The sequence below is a fragment of the Lissotriton vulgaris genome, chromosome 3_1, assembly GCF_964263255.1.
Source record: "Lissotriton vulgaris chromosome 3_1, aLisVul1.2, whole genome shotgun sequence".
In the NCBI taxonomy this organism is placed as follows: domain Eukaryota; kingdom Metazoa; phylum Chordata; class Amphibia; order Caudata; family Salamandridae; genus Lissotriton; species Lissotriton vulgaris.
Window position 1 is genome coordinate 1093077652 of NC_141689.1, and position 5154 is coordinate 1093082805.

The window sequence follows — 5154 nt, forward strand, 5'->3', positions numbered from 1 at the left end:
AACTGCCCTCGTACTCCCTTGGTCGTAAAGAGGCAACCCGGGGAGTACTGAAGGATTTCTGGATGATAGACGGGCTCTCTGAGCCCGTTGTAAGCCATCTGGAAATCCAAGTCGGATTCTATTCCAACCAAGCCCATCAGAATGGCTTGGTCGAAAAGGAATCCGGTCGACACATTCCAATTCAGTCAGAAGGGCTCAGAACATGGTTCGGAGCCCTTCCGACCGGAATCGACCCCTAAGTAAGAATCGATTTATAGAATACGGTCGAAAAATATGCACAGAATTTGTAGACCGACCTATGCACTAGGGGTGCAGTGGAAATAAAAGGAGCCGTAGTGAGTCAAATAACACTGTCCCTAATGAATATTCATTAGACAGCTCACGATTCGCAGTTTACTATGATTGGCTACAATTACAGTGATGGTGTTCTTCCAGAAATTGCTTCTCACAACGATTATTTTTAAAGCATTATGACTTCCTTGAAAGAAACAGGGCTGCTTTCCAAAATATTTTCTGTGAGTTGGTCCCTTGTTCCACTTACTTCTGTCCCCCGAATTTTGTATTCAGACTCACAAAGGGAAGGAGCTCCAAAGATGGCCCCCTCCCTTTTACAAATAAGTTATCACCCCTGTTTTGGAGTCAATAACTTATGAATGATATACAACCAGATTACATTGGTTTGGAAGGGATGCTCAAAAAGACATCTTCCACACAGTGATTCATAAACCAATTCTGAACTCATTTTAAAAACTGGTAAAATTTTTCTGAAAATTATTTGAGCAAATAGATAAAAACTTTTTTGCTGTTGCAAACCCGCACATTTTGTGAATTTGAGGATTTACCACTGTTCAAAAGCTTTGTACATCTTGCCCTGTACACGTCTATTACTTATTAACCCTGTTCAGATGAAAAGCAATCTAATGCAACCCATTTTTAATCACAAACCAGTCTTGTTTTTACAGCACTCGATGTTGTGATGTCCTCGGTGATCTGCACTCCCACTTTGCACACAGTAAAAACAAAAGGATTTAGATAAGAATATACCTGCTGCATTATGTCCATCTTCATTCTATTCAGATGTTCCAGCTGGAGAATTCAAAAAGTGAGAACAGAACTTTATCAAAATGTGTTGAATATGGTTGGACTTCACACACACATACACACACACACAAATGCATGCATGTATACACATAAACACACAAAGTTGTGCTAATAGTTAGTATTCATATACCAGCCATCCAAATCAAGATGAACAGAGGCCAGCTCCATTGCTGGAATAGGCCCTGCTGAGGATGTGATCCATAGGTCATGCCATAGCCCTCGCCATATATCTACTGGACCAGCCCTCACCTCATCAACGCTCTTCTCAGACCACAATTTATTTCAATACATCACCCTAGGAAAGTCAAACTCAAACTGAGGACAACAAAATTTTAAGAGTCCACTGTCCAACTCGAATATGCAATGTGTTCCCTAAGAGTATACTTATATTTTTCCTCACCATGAATAGCTCCCAGTACATATTCAGTAAAGGCTCATGCTGTTCACCTTTAATTAATTAATTAATTAATTAATTGTGTGCTTATATAGCGCTGGAATCACTCCCGAAGGGGTACCTCCGCGCTTTGACCGCTGCGAAATCCTTCCTGGCTTCCCTGAGAGATGGTCCCTTAATGGGTATCTCCAGGGTGAGACCAGGCATCCCCGGCAGTCTGGTGGGGCCGTTAGTGAAGATGAGGCAAGCTAATGCCCAGAGTTGCCGAGTGTGATCGCTGATCAGAGTGGGCACCGAGGCGAGAGAATTATTGAGTCCGCTGACCCTGGTCCAGAAACCTGCCGCGTCGGGAATCGAACCCTGGTCCCGGGCCGTCCTCTGCTCTCGGGTCTGCCACCTCTAACCAGTGAGCCACACTACTTCACCTTACAAAGAATCATAACAACTGTTTTGATGCCCTTTAAAGTGTGATTAATATTACATCTGTGCAAAATATAGGACCTAGTGAATGAAATATTTCATAGTCATATCTTCAGTTCATGTCCAGGTTATCAACAAGAAATGCCTGTCTACAAGAGATGTGTGTACAACTTGACATTTCAAACAAAAAAAGCCACATTAGGTCATGTCATAAGGAATCAAGGGGCTGGCCATATGCTTCCTATCATTGCCAAATTTCATGTTTAGATGTACGTTTCCTGTTCTCTTAGCAAGCCTCATCATGTAGGAAGTGTGGGACTGCTGTTTGATACCCATTCTGGTATGGTAGGTTAAAATTCTTGGACCTTTTTCCACAGTGAGAACTCCAGAATATTTATAAGAGCCTTGTCATACACTTTTAATAAAACATTTTCAATATCTTTTGAGCTACAACCTGTTTATTTAGGAAAACATTCCCCACACATTGTCACATCTCCATTATGTAACAATGTAGGCATTAGGAGAGCAATTAGGTCTTGCTCTTCTTTAACTCCCTCAATGCTTATGGTTTTCCCCCCCTGCGCTGAAAATCTGGAATTCCCACTAATCATGACGAGCTCAGCTCGGCATCAGTGTACGAGAGGTGTACCTCATAACGAGCTGAGCTCGTCATGAGCGTCGAAGGTGATATACAATGTACACATAGAGAGTCTGAGCACAGTATGCACAGTGGCTCTGTCCAGCAGACAATAAAAGCACAAAACAGAGCTTTATCATGTTTTGGGGGATCTTTTCCCTCCAACCTCGAGAGATCTCCGTCACTCTGCCCAGCAAACCTTCATTTAACATATGGAATGTTTGACAAGAGAAAACTTAAGGTTTAGTTGTCCTATGTGATCTATGGAAGTGGGGGAGGTATGAAATCTAGAGAAATCGCAGAGATACCTGTACCAGATCCCACAAAACCACAACAAATTTACAAAGACTCACCCTGTGGTCCAAATAACAGATGTCTTCCTGCAGCATGCCGATCTGTAGGTGTGGAGAATGGAGAAATGCTAGACATAAACAGCGGTAGCACCAATCTAGAGTTACAGAGGTATGGTATCCAAAGTAAGTCTAGGAGGTCCAGATCCATACCAGATTTTGAGGATCACCATTGACTATATATATATCCATATCTATCTATCTATCTATCTATCTATCTATCTATCTATCTATCTACCTATATACATATATATATATACACATACACACACACACACATATATTATATATATATATATGTATATATATATATATATATATATATATATATATATATATATATATATATAATATATAAATAAAAAATATATATATATAAACACACACACACACACAAACTCCCTTCAGATTCATTGGATTTAATTTGATCACATTTGTATCCATTTTGATACCTTATAAATCTGACATGGATCCCATCAATGATTATATATGCTGGGCATCCAATTTCTATTTAGGGTATGCCAGGTTAGGAGATAAATCCTAATCAATCAAAATTTGGTTTGCCTTATATAATCTGTTTGTTAAGAATTCCAAATCCCTAAATGTTCTTCCATGTTGGATCTAGACTTTCTTTTATAAAATTCTTCAAACAGAGATTTAGATGATGGACTATTTCACAACATCAGGCAGTCTGTGACTTTGATCGTGCTGAATTTATTTACATACTGCCTTATTCATACCAACAGGTCAAAAACATAGAGGACAACAGAGAAATAAAAAATATCTGAGGAGTGCCTTTTCTGCAATTACATAATACAGAATTATGAAACAGATAACTGCAACTTGTGCCAAAGTTCTAAGTAGCTATGTGCCATGTGAACCTTGGAAACAATGAGTGGGCCCCCTTTGAACAAAGTCAACATTAACACTGGTGATCTGGAAATGATGCTCATGTGATTGACAAAGATACCAAGAAATGAAAAGACAGATCAGAGGAGGGTAAAGAAGAACTAGAAAAGGTAAAAGGAGTGACAAGGCAGGCAGACAATGCCCAGCCTTTTCCTTTTAGAAACAAAATGTATTGATATAAATGGACCACCCTCCCACTCATTGTGGCAATGAGAGGTTTAGATAGTAATTTGAGGTAGGGCAGTTGATGAGTGGGACAGAGGAGTTTTGGTGTATGGATTGGATTGAGATTCTTTCCGTATATCTGTAAGGCATATTGAAGTTGTGGAGCTGGCTGCACAGGTAGCAGGCTATGAATTTGTTCTGAAATTGGTGGGGCTATGTTTAGTTAGGTGAATAGCCACATTAGAAGAAGGTCTGATAGTCATGTATGTGTCGTTACAGATCAGGCACTTCAGGGTGACAACCATCAGGAATAGAGGGGGGAAAGAATTCATGAGTCTCAACAGACTACTGGTAGATGACGGAGAAAGTGAGCTGATAGGCCAGACACGTGATTCAATTGGGAAGAGGGCTGATGAGTCTATTGGTGAAGAGGCTGTGGATGAGCTAGGTTGGGATATGGCAATAGTTGAATTTATATATGAGATGCTGAGGGGATTTAGGTTTGAGTTATTACAGGCTAAGGGAAGAAGGGGAAGAACTTTACCTGGACAGCAAGAGCACCATAGAAGACCATAGCAGAAATAGTGTTGTGTGGAAGACATGCACAAGTGATATATCATAAAAGACTACTTAAGGAGCTGTGCTATATATAAGAGATGTGCCTGACGGAAATTCAGGGAGGATGGAAAATGTATTGATTATTTTTACAAAGAGAAGCCCGGTTTAAATACTGATCGTCTGAAATGTATGTTTTAATGGCAAAGCAGCAAATGCAAAAATATACCTCACTTCCCCAGAGTGTCATGTACAGCATACCTCACTTTCAAGCATCCTCCTTTCTTCATCCGGAGTGTACAGCTTAGGTTTTTGCTTTACAAAAAAAGGAGGCAAAAGAGTTATTAAACACTGCACAACACTGAAGATTGCAACTAATTGGTGAGCTGAAAATCTAAGAAACTGACACTCTACAGCCCCAGTTACTGTTGGGGCGGAAACAATGCTCAATTTGCCGCACCCCGCATATATTCTGAGTCCACAGGGATCAGAATTTATTAGGTGAGATAAATAGCACCCAATTGCGATTCGTGCATCATGCAGATTTCGGTGCTACCTGCACCAAAATCCTCACATTCCATTATCTATCTGGTTAAAATTACAGGGGTAGATTGCTAACTGCT

At 40.2% G+C, this 5154-nt stretch overlaps 1 long non-coding RNA gene across 1 annotated transcript; it reads right to left on the reverse strand.

Annotated features, from left to right (window-relative positions):
* Nucleotides 1-1044: 1044 nt before the first annotated feature.
* LOC147727471 (uncharacterized) lies at nt 1045-4856 on the reverse strand. Its single transcript, XR_015309484.1, has 3 exons — nt 4793-4856; nt 2906-2947; nt 1045-1086 (listed from the first exon to the last, which is right to left on the reverse strand). It is a non-coding gene; the product is annotated as an uncharacterized LOC147727471 (long non-coding RNA).
* Nucleotides 4857-5154: the final 298 nt, after the last annotated feature.